This window comes from Elephantulus edwardii, unplaced genomic scaffold (assembly GCF_000299155.1).
Source record: "Elephantulus edwardii isolate Elephantulus edwardi_28Jun2011 unplaced genomic scaffold, EleEdw1.0 scaffold00109, whole genome shotgun sequence".
Taxonomy (NCBI): Eukaryota; Metazoa; Chordata; class Mammalia; order Macroscelidea; family Macroscelididae; genus Elephantulus; species Elephantulus edwardii.
This window is the reverse complement of record NW_006399859.1, coordinates 270580-291451: the sequence shown is the minus strand read 5'-3', so window position 1 is coordinate 291451 and position 20872 is coordinate 270580. Positions and strand designations below refer to the sequence as shown.

Genomic DNA, 20872 nt, shown 5'->3' with positions numbered 1-20872 from the left:
TACATATGTATATATATATATAAAACCAAAACTCTGAATTCAATTTAGTATAACCTAGGGATTTTGAATCATACTTGAAAACAGCTTTATTTCTTAATCTCTGGTCCTTTGATATTGTTAACCTATTTCAATCGTTGTTTTTGTATACCATCAAGTTAAAACCTACCCATAGCTGACCCTGCAGGGGGTTTCTAGAGGCAGTTAATTGCACAAAATAGCATTGCTCATCCTTCGCCTACAGAGCATCTGGTGGATTCGAACTGCATGCCTTCAGCTTCTTACCACTAAGCCACGAGAGCTCCCTATGCAGACATTATTCTTCCTGAATTTTATCTGTTTCACTGGAACATACCACTTCTAAACGATATTCACATAGTACCTACTTTTTTTCCTCTTGGTTTTGACTCCTTACAACAGCAGATTCTCTATTTAACAAGGAGCATTCACTTTCTTGAGAAGGCTCCTCACATTAATATTTAGAAAGATGTGTGTAGCATTCTTTCTTTATACCTTATGAATTTTCGGTCTTTGGTTAAGATTAATATAGGATTCCACCTTGAGAGAAGATATAACAGATGAAGAGAGAAGGCTACAAGTCAAAACTGAATTGAGAAGGTCTGTAGCCACTTCAAAGGAAAGTTAAAAGAATTTAAGGAAAGTGCAAACAAGAATCATAGCAGAAGGGGACAATGAAAGGAGGAGTAGAAAAGGTTAGAAGAAGGTGACGTATTTAAAGAAAGTTATCATTAAAAGGATAATCAAATGTAACTTATGCACTTTAGGTCTCTACAGTGTTAAATAAAACACTGTTATTTGTAGATTGAAAAAAGGAAATGGGATAGGGTTATGACAGAGCAAAGCATGAATTTCCAAAAAAGAAAGATGTACATAAAATAAAGATCATAGAATCTCAGTGATCAAAGAGGCAGGTGAGGCCCAAGGTCTGAGAGGAGCAAAGCTGCCTCAAGATGTTTTCACAGAGTCTGCTAGATTCACACTCACAGGATTGTCATGAAGGAAGGCGGTGTGCACTGCATTTCTTGTCAAGATTGATAAGAATCCAGGCTCTTATATAAGAATCCAGGCTCTTATATATGGCTCTAATTCTATCTTTCAAATTTTACTATATTTACATTAAAACTAATCTTAAATTTGGTTTAATTAAAAACAAAATGACTCTGGTGTGTGTACAGGTCAGCATGTGGTTTAAGTTTTAGGAAAGAAACATTCCCTCTAGTGAAAATTTCTTTTACTGTTTTAGTTAGTTATTTTTGTTTCAGAGGAAACAGAGAGTGAACAAGAGGGAGGGAGATTTTAACCTTGTATATTAATCTTAAACACTGTATATTTCTGCCAAGCCATCCAAATTCTTGAAAGATGAGTTCTAGAATATCTTCAACATCCTGAAGACCCTAAAGTATACTATGTAAAGGTTACTTTTCCTCTGAATAATTGATGAGAAAAATCACCTATGCTACATAAACTCTCAAATGGCAGCAGTCTTTCTGTTTTGATAATTTTATTGTTCTTAAAATGTCTAACCATTTTACAAAGTAAATGCAATACAAATTATTAATTCATACACGAGCAAGACTGGGAGCCAGAGGCCTCCCTTTAGAACATTGGTACTCACTTCTTGTGAGATGTTAGCTAACTACTCAATATCTCTGTGATCTAAGTTCCTAAACACTAGGGACTAAAACAGATCATTATTGTATTGACTGTTGGTGTAGATGGAGCATTTTGAATGTACTATTTATAGTTAGTAGCACAGACTTCTTCTGATTGGATGAAGTGCAGCAAGAACACTTTTTGATAAGGTAGGTTACCTCCCATGTTTTGAGGCAATATCTGTGAACACATATCATCAGCTAAAGAGAGGAAGACCCAACCCTCAGTGAGATGGCTGCAATGAGTAAAAATATAGAAACAATAGCTATTATGACACAGAATCATAGAGGCTTTTGTTTGATTGAACATATGGGCTATGGGTCAGTGAATTTGAGGACTCCTCATAAAAGCAAGAATGTGCATTAAACTTTGGCATCCTGTAATTAAGAGAAAAATATATGACTATGCACAATGGAATTACATAAATTTGGTAGTTCTTTTTCTTACTACTACTCACTGCCAACCTCCTCACTGCCCAAATTCTGTTTCGCAGTCTATTCCTTACTCCTCAATCCAAGCCAAAACAAATCCAGGACAGAGTTCCTTCGATTACTCGACCAGCATTGTTTGTTAGTACATGAAATTTAATATTACTCTTTTCAAGGGAGCTCTGGTGGCCTAGTGGCAAGAAGCTGCACTGCAATCCCAGAGGTGTGCAGTTTGAATCCACCAGATTCTCTGCTGGAGAAGGAGGGACAGTCTCTTCCTGTACCAGTCAGATCTGATTTGATAGCACACACACACACACACACACACACACACACACACACATACAATAATAATTTTTTTAAAAAAAAATTACTCTTTTCTCCAAATTACAACTTTTGGTAACTACTTACTAGGTCAAATAGCAATTTATATGTTTAATAGGAGTCTTCAAAGCCTCTTAAAAATATTCCCATTTATTGTGAAACCATTTAAATTCAAGCCATTACTATCATTTTTAGCAATCCTGTCACAGAACTAGCAAAGTCGGTTGTATTGAATCATTGGATGATGAATGACACAAATCGAGCAAACTATGAAAGAAATGTGTAATTAGCAGGAGTTGGCCATAGGCTACATGCAGGCAAGATTTTGTCCCACAGACTTCTCAATCTAAACTCTTTTCAGGAACTATCTGAAGGCAAATCCCATTACTTTGGCTAAAAGAAAAATTAAAGTTGAAAAAAGTATGTATTTCTTCACCTCGCGGCCTGTAATTTCATTACTGGTCAGAATTTTATGCCCTTAGATATTTGTTTTGCTACTTTCTTCATCTTATTCAAGTGATATACATCTTGACCGTGGCATTTATTACTGTAAAAAGCATTCTTTCTTAGGAACCTTAACCCTTTTTTAACCCACGTCTACATTTTCTTTCCCCACTTATTATACTCTTTATCTATCTATCTATCTATCTATCTATCTATCTATCTATCTATCTATCTGTCTATCTATCTATCTATCATCATATACCTGTATCTATAATATTCTCTTTTCTAGTCTACAAAAAAGTTAAAATCACCGTCTATTATATTCTGAGGTAATAGGAATTTAAAAATATAATCATATTTAGGTAACAGTTAAATGGTCTATATTACATGTTGGAAAAGCAAATTCACTGTATTTCTGTCTTTACCTCGTATATGTTCACCAAATGAACCTATGAATGAGTTCTGCGCTCATTTCATTTCCCCTGTGGCAGGATTGCACTATGTGATGCTAGAATTTCCATTTTAGAGACATAAAGGTAAAGATTTATGCATGTTTCATAAGTAATCCACAGGATAAACCAGTTTCTAAGGAGTCACTTCTGACCCATGACCAGCTTGTGGTCTCATATTAGAACCTTGCTCCACAGGGTTTGCAATGATGTGTTGTTTTACAAGACCTCCAGACCGTTCTACTCTGAAGTCTCTGGCTCCATTATCAAGGGCTTTTTAACCGTTTATACCACCCAGAGACTCCCTAACATACAAAACCCAGTTAATCTCTTGTACAGGGACCTCTGATGGCTTACTGTCCTTCATAGAGTCAGAATCAACCCATAGCTGACTCTACAGAGGGTTTTCAGAAGCAGTTAATCACAGCGAAAGAGATTGTCTATCCTTCTCTTGCGGAGTAGCTGGTAGGTAGCCTTGAGTCACGTGCCTTCAAGATTGCAGCACAACTTCTTGCCACTAGGCCATCAGTAGTAAGGAATTACATTGCCAACCCAAAGGTGCATAGTTCAAATCCACCAGCTGTTCCATGGCAGAAAGATGAACAATATTTTTCCATGAGATTTATTGCCTCTGAGAACGTATGAAAGGATCAGTTATGAGTCAGTTCTGACTAGACAGTACTCAACAACGACAACATAGCAGCATGTGGGTTCACCCCAGGACTCATACATATCAGCTTTCACACTGGAATCTAGGACCATTTAGCCTACTTCGCCCACCTTAGTTTGAGCACACATGAGTTCATATCTCATGAGTTCACTTGCAGTATGCACAGGACAGGGCTTGCAAAACTGAGTGGCCTATTTTCTTTTAAGGCAAACAAGGAAATTGAGTTTCTTTTGCAGTTTGTTTTGTTTTGTGTTATTTTTGCAGCCTCCAAAGTGCAGGAGAATGAACAGGACTCAGCATAAACATTGCCAATTTCTTTGCTTAAAGAATAGCTGAGTGGATGAGATTTGCATGCTTGAATGATGTTGTTCCCTTCATGCCCTTTCTTTTGAATATTCTCTCTATTGAAAACCAACTGTTTAGAAGAAAATCCATCAGAGGACACAATAAAACTGTGGCAGCATATGTTCTCTTTTATAATAGTGAAATCTGCAAATACCAGAATATTTAGGGGAAAAAACCCAACTCATCTCAGGATGAGCATGTGTATGGGGTAGAGCTAAGAAAAAGCAGAGTGAGCGAGTGAGCAATGTGACCTTAGAAAACAGCCAGGGAACAGCAAAGCTGGTGTAAGAATCGCCTTAGTGTTCTAGCAAAAGTTCTGGTCCAGCAGGAATTTACTAGGGAAGGAGGGAGGATAAGAGAGAGTATGACAGGTTTGTTGAAATTTTGATGTGTGGATATATATCAAATTAAAAAAATCATTTTCCATGTTGTTAGATGCTGTTACCATGTCAATCTATTTAGTTTAGGTCTTCTTCTCTTTCTCTGACTTTCTAACAACGCATCATGGTATCTTTTACTAGGAACTGGCCCCTCCTCACAAGTCCAAACTATATTTACCATCCTTGCCTCTAAGAGGGATCCAGTTGCATTTCCTCTAAGGTAGAATTTTTTGGTTTTTTTGACAGTCCTTGGAGTATTCAATACTCTTCTCCAATACTACAACCCAAAGGTATTGATACTTATCCTTATTTACTGTTGAAATCTCATGTTGTTGTTATTATGTGCCATTGAGTTAACCACTCATAGTGACCCTGTGTACAACAGCTCTGAGCCAGTCTCACTGACTCTGACCTACCCAGTTATTGTATCAATCCATCTCATCAGGGTTTTCCTCTCCTGTGCTGTCCCTGCACCCTTTCAAGCATGATGTCCTTTTTCAAGCACCGGTCCCTCCTGGATATATGCCCAGAGTGTGTGAGATGGAGCTTCAAAATCTTAACCTTCAAGGAGAAACTTGGTTTCACCCTCTCCAAGACAGACTTAATTGTTTTCTTGACGGTCCATGGTATGTTCAAGACTTTTTCCCCAGAAGCACAACTCAAATCCATCTATTCTTCTTCTTTCATCCTCAATCATGGCCCAGCTCTCTGATGCATAGCAAGTAATTGAGAAGACCATGGACTGGTTCACATGCACCTTAGTCTCTAGACTAACATTATTGCTTCTCAGTACTCTGGAGAGGTCTCTGACAGCAGATTTTCTTTGTGCAATTTGTCTTTTGATTTCCTGACTGCTGGAGCCAAGAGTGTTGATTGTGGGGCCGAACAAGCTGTAATTGTTAACCTCAACCTTGTCTCCATGCAGCATGGTACTACCAGTTGGTCCAATGGCGATAATCTTTTTCTTGATGTTGAGCTTTAATCCTTATTGAACTCTTATATGCACAGAAAATAATTGTAAAGACCAGGATTGGATCAGGCACACATTCATCTTTAAACAGATATTCTTGTTCTTTAGCATTTTAGAAAGGTACTTGACAGCCAGCCTTCCCCAATGCAATGCATCTTTTTTTGTTCCTTGACAGCTATTACCGTAGGTATTGATTGTGGATAGTATTTTATACTGGACAAACAAACCAACCCCAAAAAACAAACAAAAACCCCTCACCCATATTTAGCCTAGAGAAATATCTCAAGTGAAAAATTAAAAATTGTGAGTGGTTGAGAAGCACTCTTTAGAGTATTTGTATGCTTAATTGAAGAACACCTAAATAAACCATTTGATCATAATCTGTCATAATTAATTGTATTTCCCTGTTTTTAATTCTTTAGGATAACAGAAAAATTATAATACCATTATTTTAAATACCACAGGATTGCCTAACACTGTCCTTGTGCTTTGCAGAAAGATGTGATCAGAATATTTCTACACAAGAAACAAAGAAGAGAGAAAATCCAGGAGGTTTTTGTGTACTAAATCTTTATATATTAAATAAGAAACCTTTATGGTTTGCCCTTAGTAAGCTGAATGCTGATTATATTAGTCAAATTGTTTGAACATATAAGAAAAGCAATTTTGTGATACATGCACTACACCTTTACAGACTGAAATAATTTTCTGAAATTCTCAACAAAGCTAAAGAAAACATTCCTAAATCTTGGACCACCTTACAATTGCTGCTATATTTTAATTTATGTTTGCAACCACTGCTCATGGAAAGGCTTTCTCTTTTTTCACCAACCCTCTACTTAACCAAGCCCAATACTCTTCTCCAGGGTTTAGTCCCTTCTGCTAACATCCAAAAAACATAAAATGAAATCTTGCCGTCTTCCATTTGCAAGATGCATTCTGACTATACTTTCATGACAAAATTTGTTCTTCTGGCAATGCATGGCATATTCAACACTCTTTGCCAATGCCATAATTTTAATGAATCAACTCTTCTATTGTCTTCTGAAGTCATTATGAATGTATTTTATTTACAAATAAAACCTCATATAGCTTAGAAAAGCTGCTTCGCTCAATACTGTACATATAAAGTCTTATCTTGCTCAGGGCTTCCAACCTTTGCAAGTTAATTGCAATCACATGATCAAATGGAAGGAAGGGAAGAAAGGACTGATGGAGCCTGACTTCCTGTCCCAGATTTGCCCATGGTGGTGGGTTGCTTTCAGTGGAGAAGCATCTGAAATGGAGATTAGTTTACAAGAAGATTACTAGGGAGCACTGCTGTTGTAATTGAATATTGAACATACCAGAGAATGACAAAGAGAACAAACAGGTCTTCCCTGGAGAAAGTGATGCCTGGTTGCTCTTGGAATCAAGGATGGTGAAATTCCATCTCACTTGCTTTGGGCACGTTGTGTGCAATGTGTCTCCCTGTTAACTGGAAGGTCCTGGTCCAAACTCACACAATTTTCTAAGGAAGAAATGTAAAGATTTACAGCCTCAGAAGCCTTATGAAAGGTCACTATAAGTCAAAACTTATTCAACAACAGTGGTGGGTATTCACTGTCTAGATGTAGTATGCACATGAAAGGACTGAAAACACTTCACAACAAACAAACAAAAGCAAACAATTCACTACCATCTCATGGCTTGCTGTATAGTTGTTATGTACTGTTGGAACTGACTCATAGCTGACACTCCAGCAGGTTTTCAAAGGCAGTGAATAACAGTTACTAAGTCAGTCCATCTCATCAAGCATCTTCCTCTCCTGTGTTGTGTCTCTCCACCCTTCCATGCATGATGTCCTTCTCCAAGGACTGGCCCTCCTGGCCACATGCTCAAAGGATGTGAGACAGAACTTCAAAATCCTTGCCTCCCAGGAGCAGCTCAATTTCTCCCTCACCAGGAAAGACCTGTCAGTTCTCTTAGCAGTCCATGGTGTAATCAATACTCTTTTCCACCATCACAACTCAGAGACATTGATTCTTCTTCTATCATCTTTAGCCACTGTCCAGCTTTCTGATGCATAGCAAGTAACTGAAAAGGCCATGGCTTGGATCAGGCTCACTTTAGTCTCTAGACTGACTCATTGTTCTTCAGCACTCTGGAGAAGTCCCTACAGCAGATTTTCCCAGTGCAATTTACCTTTCGATTTCCTGACTGCTGGTGCCAAGAGTGTTTGTTGCTTATGGAAACAAACAAGCTGAAATTGTTAATTGTCTCTTCTCCATCTATAATGATGCTGCCAATTGGAGCAATGAATAGTGAGAAACTTTGTGTTGGAGACAGTGATATTGGCATAGGACAGAGCAGGGTGTAGGGCGGTTGTACATAGGGTCACTATGAGTCGCAGGAGACTAGACGGCACATAATAACAACAACAACATGCTACCTGAGCCTTCACTACCCTTTGACCTCAGATGCTCTTGCTCCTAACAAGCAAGTGTTTAAAATCTTTTGCCCTGATGGTTAACCCCTGCCCAGAGGCATCTGGTTCTTCTTTACAGTAGGAAAACACCAACACAATATCCTGTAAGGCAACCCCAGCACAGGGAACACTTGGTAAAATGTTACTACTATTTTAGCTCTGCCATAACCTTCCCGCCTGAGAGTGTTGAGTTCTTGCTGCAGGGGCCAGCAAGCCCACTCCAGCCACCTTGCTCTGTAAGACAGCATGCTCATTACCACTGACTCTCACAATCTCCTGTTGTCTTCAGTATAATTCTTTCTTCTGAATCCAGGAGGGTCCCAGTGCTGATAATCTGTTTTCTTGATTTTGAGCTTCAATCCCTATTGAAGGCTGCAGTCCTTAACCTTCCGCAGCAAATGCCTCTTGTCCTCTTCAGTTTTGGCAAGCAAATGTGTTGTCTGAAAGAAATCCCTTATGGTGGTGATGTTTTCCCAAAACTCTATAGGATTAACCTATATATAAGCCTTAAAAACACCTTGAAAAAACAAAAATATCCATTGCTAATCCCATCTCAACCTAATAGAGAGTAGAGCTTTCCTATAGAACTTTTCTAGAGCTGTAAACTATTAAAGAATCAGATTGCTACGTCTTTCAACTGTGGAGCTGCTGGTAAGTCAAATTGTTAACCTTTCAGTGAGTAAGTGAACATTTAACCACTGAGTAAAGAGTTGTATGCACTTCCTAAAATACACAGAGTGAAAATTAATTTCAACCTATAACCTACTTATTATTTTAAGGCATGGTCCCATCACAACCAGAAATTGATAATTCTCTCAGTAGACAATGATTTCTTAATTGCACAATAACTGACCTATTCTTTGTAAAACCTGTTCTTTGTTGGATCAATCATTTTGTGGGTGTTCTGACATCTTGGCTAGAAAGTCTGTATAAAAGTGGTTTATTGTGTCTAAGACAAAATAAGTTACAATGCTTACCTTATGAGTCTGTGCAAAGAATAATTGAGTCAATCTAGACATGCTTTAGTAGAGGTCCTCAAACAATGAATCTCTCAAAAAATGTTAGTGTTTCCTAATCTCCTTTACATTTGCATCTTGTCTGTGACAGTTTCCAATTTTAGATCTTTTTCTAAGTCCTTCATAAGTAACTTTTTCACCCAACTTTTTTAATGCTTAATTCTTTCACAATCTCAAACTTTTCTGTCATTAAAAAGGATTTGCTTTTGTCAGCTTGGAAACATGCTGTTTCATCAAGGATTAGAGATAATGAATTTAATACTAAATTGTGACAAAGCTTAAGAAATGCACTGTTGAGACTGACTTAATTTTCATGTGGAATAAGGCTTGACAGTTGATGAACAGTTTCATGTTTTGGTTATATGTAGATGGCAGACAACTTTTCAAAATTTCATTGTGGATAATAATGAATACTATTCAGTTAACACAGTCATTCAACATTTCATTAATATATGGATTAGTTAAGTGAAAAGAGAAATGAATTCATTAAGTTAAAATAAAAACTTGTATAAGTGTCAAGTTCAAATAGTATTGGCATGATGATATATGATATTTCTTTTATAATTTTTATTTTTTCTGTGGCTTTTAAATAATTTCACAGTATATTTTAATAACCATTTTCTATTATATTAGCTTAAATTAAATGTAAACTTTAGAAAACAACTTAAATTGCAAAAGGTGAAATAGAATATAATTGTTGTTGTTGTTGTTGTTATGTGCTGCCGAGTCGTTTTCGACTCATAGCGACCCTATGCACAACAGCTCTAAACCCTGCTCTATCCTGCGCCAACCGCACTGCCTCTGACACACCCATCCCGATTACCCCAGTCACAGAATCAATCCACCTCATAGAGGGTCTTCCCCTCCTGCGCTGTCCCTCCACCCTCCCAAGCATGATGTCCCTCTCCAAGGACCCGTCCCTCCTGGCAACATGTCCAAAGCATGTCAGACGAAGCCCCAGAATCCTTGCCTCCAAGAAGTAGCTTGGTTTAATCCTCTCCAAGATGAATCTGTTTGTTTTCCTGGCAGTCCATGGTACATTCAGTACTCTTCTCCAGCATCACAGCTCAAAAGCATCCACTCTCCTTCTGTCCTTCCTAGTCATTGTCCAACTCTCTGATGCATAACAAGCGATTGCAAAGGCCATGGCCTCTATCAGGTGCACCTTAGTCTCCAGAGAGACACCATTGTTCCTGAGTACTTTAGAGAGGTCCCTAACAGCAAACTTTCCCATCGCGATACGCTTTTTGATTTCCTGACTGCTGGTGCCAAGAGTGTTGACTGTGGAGCCGAGCAAACTGAAGCTATGAACAATCTCAATCTCTTCACCATCCATCCTGACGCTGCCAATTGGTCCAGTGGTGAGAATCTTTGTCTTCTTGACATTGAGCCTTAGTCCATACTGAAGGCTGCAGTCCCTGACCCTTCACAGCAAGTGCATGAGGTCCTCTTCAGTTTCAGCAAGCAGGGTTGTGTCATCTGCATAACGCAGATTGTTAATAGATCTTCCACCAATCCTGATTTTTCATTAATTGATTTATTCGTTGACTCAATAAAAAAGTACTCAGTTCCAGATACATGCCAGAAACTGCAACGTTGCTTTTATTATTAGGAGCCATCTGGATCTCCCTCATTCATTGTAACCCTGTGTACAGTAGGACAGAATCAGATCCTGTCTAACCCTATGCTCTCCTTAAGATCTCTGCTGTGTTAAAGTCCCCTGTTGCAGTCACTGTGTCATTCCATCTCATTGTCTTCCTTTTCTTAACTCTCTTATTTTTGAAGAATGATGTCCTTATTGAAGGAGTGACCTTTCCTGATAACGTGTCCAAAATATTTGATAAAAAAGCCATACTAGCCTTACATCTAAGGAGCACTTCGGTTGTATAGCTTCTGTGATGGATTTGTTTAATTTTTTTTGTTGTTCGTGATATGTTGGATAGAGATTATTTCAAACTCCATACTCAATTTTCTGGAATGGAAACATGGAAGAGAAAGTCTCATCAAAAACCTAGAATAATGTCCTGGTCATAGCAGGAAAGGGAATGTCGTGCAGGGCCCATATGTTAAGTTTCTTCCTCTTACTGCGTCTAGACCTTTGTGAAGTCTTTTCCTTTGCACTTCAAATATTTGCTCCTTTCTTTTATTTGATGACTACCTAAAGAAGCTTTAAGATAGCTTAATAATGTATAATCTTTCCTCTCTCCCCTCCCCAATTCTGCTCTTTACCAGGCATAATGGCCAACATATATGAGATTTGTCTCACCATCTTCACCCACAAAGAGCAATCTGTCTTTACTGAGAACTTCCTAAGATGATTTTGTGTGTTCTTTTTGCAGTTTTTGGTAAATTCAGTAGTCTTCCCCAAGACCTCAACTCAAAAGCATGAATTCTTCTTCAGTCTTCCTTTTTCATTGTCCACCTTTTACATGCACATGAAACAGTTGAAAACGCTTGGCACACGCAATCAGAAGGTGCCTCAGAGCTACATTCTTATTTTTCAGCACTTTAAGTAGGTCTTTTAAAAGTATATTTATCCAATATAATAAACTCACTGAATTCTGTCTGCTGAATTGATGTTTCTTGTGGGTCCAAGTTAAACAAAGTCCGACAACTTTAATATTTTCTCTAAATGTTATGATATTATATATTGATCTAACTGTGAATTTTACATTTTCTTTATGTTGAGATACAATCCATACTGAAGGCTATAATCTTTAATTTTCATGATGAAATTCTTTAGTTTAAGCAAACAAGCTGGTCATTCACCTCTCACAGGTTGTTAATGAAACATCTTCCAATCTTGATGTCACATTCTCATAGTCTCTCTGCTAATGTGGCTTGCTCTGCATACCAGTTGAATACATATGGTGAAAGGATGCAACCTTGATGTATATCTTTTTTCTCAGTTAAACTATGTAGTGTAACGTTTTTCTCTTTGAATTATTACTTTTTAATCTGCATAAATTCTACATGAGCACAATTAAATGCTCCAAGACTTGTATATTTTTCCAACATTGTAAATAAACTCGATGGCACATAACAACAACAGCAACTACCACCACCACCTCATTGAAAATTTTCTCATAGTCAATAAAACGCAAGCAAACATCTTTCTGGTATATTGTACATTCAACCAAGGTCCATTTAACATTAGCATTCATATACTTTTTGTATACACAGTCAACACCTTCTTGTATTGGGATCTTTTTGTATGACGTTTCTGAAGTTTTCTCTGTTGATTGATAATGAATTTTATGTTGCAGCTTTAAAATGTTTTTCAGATAATTTTCCCTTCTGATTCCTGAAGCTGTGGTTATCAGTTGATTGCCTTTTCTCACTTAAATTACAATGTTCCTAGTTTTGGATATGTGGAGTGATTTTTAATTGTTTCCTAGAGTTTTGAATCCTATTTAAGATTTTTAGTTTGTTAAAGATCCTTCTTCATATTTTAGTTTCAGCTTTTGCATACTTTGTTAACCTACTGGTTCCAATGAATACCTAATTTTCAAGCCTTTGAGGTGCTCTTTCAATCTGTTTGGTTCATTTTGTACTGGTGAGGCCCCCAGTCTTCTCTGTTGCTGTTACTTGAGGAGTAGAAAAACTCCTATTTGCTAGGCCTTCTGATGCCTGTCACCTAGGTGGGTAAAGCATTTTCTGAGAATGAATGTGAAGGGCACCTCTTGCCAGGGTGTTTTTTGGGTACTGCCTCCTTGCCTGTGAGAGATCGGGAGGGCTTCTTGTATTGATACTTCTGGTACAATCCCGCCTCTGATTTTCCCTTGTTGTTGTTTATTGATATGTGCTGTCGAGTCGCTTGTGACTCATAGCAACCCTATGTACAATAGCCCTAAAGCCTGCTCTGTCCTGGGCCAATCACACTGCCTCTGACACACCCATCCCAATTACCCCAGTCACTGAATCAATCCACCTCATAGAGGGCTTTTCCCTCTTGCGCCATCCCTTCACCCTCCCAAGCATGATGTCCCTCTCCAAGGACCTGTCCATCCTTATAACATGGCCAAAGTATGTCAGATAAAGCCCCAGAAGCCTTGCCTCCAAGGAACAGACTGGTTTAACCCTCTGCAGGATGAATCTGTTTGTTTTCATGGCAGTCCAGGGTACATTCAATACTCTTTTCCAGCACCACAGCTCAAAGGCATCAATCCTCCTTCTATCCTCCCTAGTCATTGTCCAACACTCTGATGCATAACAAGTGATTGCAAAGACCATAGCCTGTATCAGACTCACCTTAGTCTCCAAAGTGACACCACTGCTCTTCAGTACCCTGGAGAGACCCCTAATAGTGGACTTTCCCATCACAATATTTTTTTTCAATACTTTTTTTTAAATTTTTTTTTAATTTCCTGGCTACTGGTGCCAAGAGTGTTGACAACTGTCTTCTTGACATTGAGCATCTGGTGTGATTATCCCTAACTGTGTGATATCTGGGAGTTAAAAGTGAGTACCAGATATATAAGCACAAAGTCATTTTCTTGGTTGAGCACTTGCAAAGAGTTCTGCTTACCTGTTCTCCAGGTTGCAAAGTGCTTACAAGTGCAGGGGGAGACACTGTTGTCCAACAGGAAAGGAGAGTGTTGGCTTTGGCTACTTGTGATCAAGATGATTTCCTATGGATCTCTGTACTCCTTGCTGTTTCAAATTGACATTGTCAAGACTAAACTATTTGATCTTGTGGAGGAATGACAATATGACATATGGTGCCATTGTTTTGGAGTCAGAAAATGCTGAATGACCTTCGTTTGTTAGTTATGACTTTGAAAGACATTGTTTTGCTGTGTTTTATCTGTAGTATTGTTTCTTTTCAGTTTGTTTCTATCTCTTTATTTCTAATGGTTTTAAGTTTCATTATTTATAAAATGGGCTTAATAATAATACATGTGGTAAGGACAAACAAGATATGTGCGAAAACTATATGGTAAGGACAAAATAAATGGATGCTTTCTTAAGAAGCTGCTCTGTAATCCCAAAGTCACAGGGTTGGAATCCACCAGATGTTCCATGGTCGACAGATGAGCAATCACCTCCCATGCGATCAACTGCCTCTGAAAACATCCCAGAGGTTCAGCTGTGGGTTGGTTATGACTCGATATTACACAACAACAACAATAACAATAAAAAATAGAGCCAGTAAATGTTTGGAATCATACTTATTCAATGTAAGTTAGGAAGAAGTTTGGCAATATCCTAGCATACCTGTAGAAATCTGTGTAACTTCCAGTTCCTCTTAGCCACTGTCTTAACACCTTAGTGGCTTACAGTCACATACTCAGACAGCTCTAAAATGTACTTTCTACGATGTGTACCAAGACCCTCTAGTTTCTGCATCGTATCATCTTCCATTATTAAACTAAATCACTGAGTTCTCAGATTTATTGTAGGTCTGGAATTGTTACTTCAACATTTTTGTCTGGTTCTATGTGAATAGCTATTTTTAAAACAAGAAAAAGATAGTGAAGGTCAAAGAGTTTGAAACCATTCTTTGAGAAACTGTCAGCTGGTAAGAGTTTATATGTGAAAGTCAAGAGCTCTCTTCATAGTGTTTGCTTTTCTCCCCCGTGTTATATCTCTACACACACACACACACACACACACACACACACACACACACACGCAATGATTGGAATAGCATTATCTGACAAGGGAACTTAAAGTCTTTCACAAAATAACCAACATATTTTTCTTTTCATTTTATTTGTAACATATCACAGGATCACACTATGATTGAATAAGCAAAAGCATGATTTTATTTCAAAGTTTACATACAGACCACATTGATTTTCTTTTAATACTAGACACAGGAGATGATAGTATTTTGTCCTTAAATTTAGATGAAATAATTATCCTATGAGAATTGGGTTTATAATAAATCAGCCCTAACTTAGGTTATAGGATGCCTATACAAGAAACTGTATTGTTGTTTAAAATGTGCCATACTGAGCCAAATAGAAACAGAGGGGCTGCTGGAGAAAGTCAGTAACTTCTATAAACAGCATGACCTGCAGAACTTTGATTATATTTCTGAGTCTATTACTTTTCCACTATAATCATTCTCAGTACTGTGAGACCCTAATCTTCAAAATTTGTGAATAAAGCCCCTAACACAGATGGGAGGTTCTGTGACTTAAATGCTAAAGTTCTTCCCCTTCTTGTTAATTTATAATATTCATGGACTTTTCATACTACACATATATAGCTTCATTTATATAAGTTTAGATACATTTGTACATATGTGCATAGGTAACTCTGAGTGTCTTTACTATAGTGTAATTACTATTTCTTACTATCTTTCCAAATCATTCTCGTATTTCTAAATACCCAACGCTTGACAAGAATAGTGGGTTTCAGAACAAATACCACTCTGTTCTCTATCTATTCCAGGTTTATAGTAGGAACAGTTGAGTATCTATTAGTAGTTTAATATACTAGATCTCATAGGGTATATAATTTATAGTTCAAGACGTCTATACTATAGAGTAATTTGAAACAAGGAACAGCTCCTGAACAATAGACGAGATCTAAGCAGACATGAGTGAAAACTCTCACTAGAGACCACATTATTCTCTGTTCACGGCAGGACTCTGCCGAGTTTAACAAGCCAATTACATCACATATTTCTCTCCCTTTCTTCTTGTCCCCTCTTCCCCAGGGACTGTTAAAGGAGGTGGCGGGAAGCTCCCTACTAAGTTAATAAGTTAAAATTCTAAAAGAGAAAATGACTCGATGCCTATCTGTAGCTGCTTTAATTACTTTTATTCATTCTAATCCAATTGTGATCAGCTCTCTGAGTATTTGATGGGGCAGTGTAATGTCACTGAGCTCTTGTTATTCATGAATAATCTTTCTACTCCCAAGACAGGCATTTTATAAAGTGAGACTTATTAATGTCCAGCACCTCATTGCAATCAAGTTGTCCACTGCAATTTACAGGGTGGAAGGTGTGCTCAAGCATCAAAGTAGGGCTATCCACTCAGCGTTTCTGCTGCCAAAAGGGAGCACAGATAGAGGATTATCTGGTGCATAACATGAATTCCCTGATAGATGAAGTGCAAATGATGAGAGGCCTGAGATACCAGTGCTGACACTTTTAAGCTAATGAGAAAATCTCTCAGAAGAGGATGAAATACCACGCTGAGAATGTGCTGTGTAAGAGTGGATTTAACAAAAAATAAAATTAAAAATAGACGTTGGTCTCACAAACCTCAATGGCAGAACTACTACTTGCTAGTCATTGACTTTGGATAATTATGTTAACCTTGGTATCTTTAGATGTAAAAATAGATCCCCTCTATATATGGAATGTGTTCATTGTGAGTCTCAAATGTAGTATCTCCAAAGAAACACAGTTTATAAATGATAAACTGAGGTTCAAGTTTGTCTTAATTCTAAATGATCACTACACAACAGATACTTTTGAATATATTTGATGTAGGAAGAAAGAGGAGAGGAAATTTTCAAGTATAAAATCTACAATAAACACCTTTCTTCTTACTCTTACTATTTTTGTTGTGATTTTTAACAAAAGTTTACAGAAAAGTTGGATTTTCATTCATTATTGTTGCACATTTTCCTCCCTCTCCCGAGTTCACTTTATTTTTATAACAATCACTTGTTATGAGTCAGAGAGCTGGACAATGACTAGGGAAGATAGAAGGAGAATTGATGCCTTTAAGCTGTGGTGCTGGATAAGAGTATTGAGTGTACCATGGACTGCTAAGAGAATAAACAGGTTCATCCTGGAGAGTGTTAAAACCAGGCTGCTCCTTGGAGACAAGGAATCTGATGCTTTGTCTGATATACTTTGGATATGTTGTAAGGAGGGGCCGGTCCTTGGAGAGGGACATCATGCTTAGGAGGGTGGAGGGACAGCGCAGGAGGGGAAGGCCCTCTATGAGATGGATTATTTCAGTGACTGGGGCAATCGGGATGGGTGTTAGATTGGCACAGGACAGAGCAGGGTTTAGGGCTGTTGTACAGAGGGTTGCTATGAGTTGCAGTCAACTCCACAGCACATAACAACAACAACAACAACAACAACAACAACACCTTTCTATTGCACAAAGCTTGAACAGAAGAGGATATAAAGAGTTGACATTGTTCTCTGAACATTTACATGGTTAAAGATACTTGTGGAATTGTGAAAATTAAAAGATTAAATGACGGTGTTCTGTAAATTTAAAGAATAATGTGCAAATTTTGAAAAATAATTTTTATTGTGATTTTAAAGAATGTTTACAGAAAACGGATTTTTATTCATTCAGCGTTGCACATTTTCCTCCCTAACCCTCCAGTTCTTTTTTTTTTAAAGAAAAGTCATTCATTGTTGCAAAGTTTCCGCCTTCCTCCCACCCCAGCCTGCCTTGCTATGCAGTCGCAAAAGGACAAATACAGCATAATACTGTTGTTATAAAACAGGACTGACATGGGAGTTAGAGGGAAACTAAGAAAATGTGGGATGAATAATGAACACTGCATTGGAGCAGATGAAGAAAAGCGCTGTTTAAAAGGACTATATGATAAGACATTATTTACATGACAACAGTGCAGAATAATGCATACAGTTTAAGAATCACTAATGATAGCGGAGGGCATGGATGTAGGGCATGTAGGTGGGAAGCGAGGAGGCAGATGGGACAGCAAGGAGCAGGGAGGCTTGAGTGGGCACAGGCCAAGACACCTTCCTGTCACCGCCTGCACCCTTGTTCTTAGTGCTCCACCTTCAGGGCCACCACCAGGGTGGTGAAGCCAGGGTGGGAAGAAGTCCCTCGAAACCTCAAGGTTCGCCATGGCAGGAGTCAGCTTCCCTACGGGCCAGGTGCTGTGGTACATTAAAAGATCCCCAAGTACAGGATTGGAGTCGGGGCATCTGTGCACATGGCTGAGGTCCTGGAGTACTTGACAGCAGAGATAAAAGAGTTAGCTGTCAATGTAGCAGAAGACAATAAAAAGGGTCAGGTTACGCCTAGCCATACCCTCCTGGGGTGGCCAATGCCAAAGAGCTGAATCAGCTGCTAAAAAGGGCCACCATCGTCAGTGGGGCGGCGTTACTAAACCTCGGTCCTGAATCGATAGCCAAGAAGTGAGGATCCAAAGGAAAATTAGAAGCCATCTTCGTGCCACCACCTGTGTGGAAGAAAGCAGGAGGCAAGAAAGGAGCCCAGGAATCTGGCAAGCAGGGAGAAATCAGCAAAACATCGAGGACTAGCAGCACCACCAAGGGCCTGCTGGCGGCCTCACGCTCCTCTCACCGAGAGCCTCTTCCTTGGCCAGAAGTGGAACCATATTGACTGTGAAACCAGTCACTTAGGCGTGAGTGCAGGTCATGACCAAACCTACCAATGCTGACGTGGACCTTAAAGATGAATGACCAAGGAAACACGCTGGAGAAGAAAGGTGGCGGAGAGTTTGTAAAGGCTTCTGCAACTCTGGGAAAAGAAGGGGCCCCTGGAAGTTGCTGAAGCTGCTGTCAGTGTAGGCCACTGCCTGCCTGCCGACGTTGTAATTCACTGGAACAATCCATTCTGGGGTGCAGAGGGGTGTGGCGAGCTTCTGGAAAATCCAGTGAAGAAGAACTGCTTGGCTCTGGCAGACGATAAGAATTTGAAATCCATTGCATTTCCCTCTGCTGGCAGTGGCAGGAATGATTTTCTAAAGCAGACAGCAGCCCAGCTGATTGTCAAAGCCATCTTGGTCACTTTGTGCTTTTCTCCAGTGAGAGTATAGGCATCCATGTGTAGCAAATGGCCAAGCTGGGTGCCAATGTGTCTGAGGAACTACCGAAACAGCCCACATCACATCCGTCACCTCCAACTTGAAAGAAGGGGTGGAGGGGAAATCTCTTTCTCAATAACACCCAAGAAAAACATATATCTCAGAACAAATGAGACCAAAAGGACAAATTTGCCCAAAAAAAAAAAAACCAAAAAAACCCAAGCAAACAAAAAAGGAAGGAAGGTCAAGAAAAGAAGAATGAATTAAAATATGAACAAAGGAAGTGGAAAGGCTGTTGTCATGCGACATTGAAAGAAATGCAAATGATACTATAATATAAAATGTATTGAAATTGTTGAATAGAAAACTACTTTCTATAGAAACATTTCTTCTTTAGAACGTTGGACAAAGAAATACTCTGTGATTGATCAATTCCATTATTAGGCGTACACCCTAAAGAAATGGGGGCTCTGGTGGTATAGTCTGTGGAGATTTGCTCCACTCACTTGAAGTCCACACCTCCCTGGCAGTTCAAATATGCTAGTGGCTCTGAGGAAGAAATATAGATCAGAAGAACTAGATAATGCATGGCTGTCATTGCTAACCACTTTGAAAGGAAACATATAAATAAGGTCTTGGATAGAGTAGAAGAAAAATATAAAGCAATGCTCAGGAAGGAGCAGGCTTATTTTTCAGATTGAGACTGGTCTAAACCCTGAGGTTATATTGGTATAATCTGACACTCAAGCCTGGAATTGAAATTGTCCCTGTGGTTCAATTTTTCAGCCAAAATAGAACCAGTTTAATAGGTGAGCAGTAAAACCAAGGAAATAGGCATAGCAAAATGAACAGGTAACAACAATAAACCAAACCTAATTTGCTCTGTATTTCAGGAGAGAACTTTAAATTGTCTTTTTAACTGTGAATCCAACACCAATCTATTTTTCATTTGTAGCATAGTATAGGATGTGATGGTCTGATTCAGAGTGCCTAATGCCAGGCCATCACATCTCACGAATGCCTAGAATATTAAAGTTCATGCATTTCATTTCATTTTTTATAACATCTAGTTTTCCAACTACATTCCATGTTTTAAATTACATGTTCAAACTATTAAAGGATACCACCGTTTCTCCTCATTTTGATTTACTTCCAATCCAGACTCTGTCACTAATACTATATTTTTATTTGTTGTTACTGTCACATTGGAATCAATCCATAGCTGTTCAGAGGGTTTTCAGAAGCAGTTAATCATACTGCCCATCCTTCTCCTCCAGAGCATCTAGTGGATTCTAACTATTAGGATTGCCGCATAGCTTCTTATCGCTAGGCCACTGGACCTCCCTTCTGCCTCTTAATTCTATAGCTACTGTGTTCCACTATTGTTCTTCGGGTTTTTAGAAGCCTGTTATTTAAGAAGTAGATAGAAAATCCTGTTTCCTAATGTGTATTAATTTGAAATCCGTCCACCATGGGTGAGCATTCTCGCCGTTGGCTCACCAGTGGCATAGCTTTCAGCATCACAGCAACCCACAAGTTACTCCAGTACAACAAACTGACAGACAAGTGCACTGCTAATAAGAACACTGATAAGCAAGAATATAGATTAAACTATAAATTAGCAATATGTACATCATCCCTCCAATGCAATGAATGGGCACCTAAGTGTTGTGTCTTTAACAACAAATCAGGCAGAAGCATATCATGTTGCTAGATCCAGTTGAAACCTGTGCTAGTGAGAAAGAATGAGGCTCTAGGAAGATGTTGAGGCATTCTATCCAAGCCATGTAGCTGGCACTGTAAGATAATGTCCCCACTGTAAGTAGTAGGGCCCTGGCAATGTCACGGTTGGATCTTTGACGCTTGAGGTCCACACAAAGTCTAAATCTAAGAAGCGGAGTGAACCAGGAGTGGTGTGCTATCAAAAAAAGACTGACTTCATCACAAATACGTATTTATAAAAATGCAAATAGAGA

General features: G+C 38.7%; 1 pseudogene; it reads left to right on the top strand.

The window, feature by feature from the left end:
- The window catches only part of LOC102853898, an 88027-nt pseudogene extending 69027 nt beyond the window's left edge, over positions 1-19000 (top strand).
- Positions 19001-20872: the final 1872 nt, after the last annotated feature.